Raw genomic sequence first — 1,064 nt, forward strand, 5'->3', positions numbered from 1 at the left:
CCTCCCACCCTCCCGGCCGGCGGTCCCTGGCTGTGATCACCGCAGCCCTACACTAACTGCTGTCTTCTTGCGCCCCCCACTGCTGATGGGCCGCAGAGATGAAAGAAAGGAGCCAAACCAGCCCGCTCGTCCTCACAAATCCTTTTTTTTTTTTTTTTACTTTTTTTTTTTTCTGCTGTAACAGAACTGTGTTAACACCTTTAGGCTTGTCTTTAAGGCCCTCAGGCTTCTCAGACTGAGCTGCACAGGGAGAAATCTGCCTCCCCATTGGTCTCAAAGTTGGCCTGGCCTTGACCATGGTGCTCCCAGACTTAAAAAGAAAATTGCCACCTGTGTGAGTTACCAGCAAGATGGAATTTCTCCCCAGAGCATTGGACACCCAGGTGGTCCCACAGGATGCCCAGGATATGGGGGGGGCTGCTGGCCCATGGGGAAAGGCCCTGCAGCTGCAGTGAGGCTGAGAGACAGATCATCATGTTCCTGTTGGAAATCAGGGGCGTATCGGCATTGCATGGTGACAAAAATCTGGACATGCTCATGCAATTGCCTGTTGTGTTGCCTGAGAATGGGCGTGAGAATAGATAATGTTCGAAGCGAAGCCCAAGTATTGTTAGAAGCAGAGTCCGGGGATTTGCTGTTTCCAAAGGAGGAAATGAGCACATATTGGGAAACCCTGGCAGAGAAAGGCAAGGGCTTGTTCCTCGGGCAGGGCAGCACTGTGCAAAGTATGGGTGACAACACGAAGGCTGCAGAAGGTAGTCATGGCACACAGAGGGGTCAGCTGCTGACTCCAGGGCTTCCCTGCTCTGCTGTCCCATGCCCCACGGCTCTATTTTTCTGTTGGTTTGGACAGCACACCTTTAGTTCTTTGGACACTTGTCTCCCAGGAGCTAATCCCGAAGTCCCGGGCAAGAAGTGGCATGGACAAAGGAGACGAGGAGGGACACCACCCAGGTCCAGGCGTGTGGGGGTCCGGGAGAGGACGTGGTCCCTGCCTTCCCGGGCCAGTTCAGACCTGCTCACTGCCCCCTGCCTCCCTCCCTCCCTCCCTCCCTCCCACCCCT

This window comes from Calidris pugnax, unplaced genomic scaffold (assembly GCF_001431845.1).
Source record: "Calidris pugnax isolate Ruff unplaced genomic scaffold, ASM143184v1 scaffold11, whole genome shotgun sequence".
Lineage (NCBI taxonomy): Eukaryota > Metazoa > Chordata > Aves > Charadriiformes > Scolopacidae > Calidris > Calidris pugnax.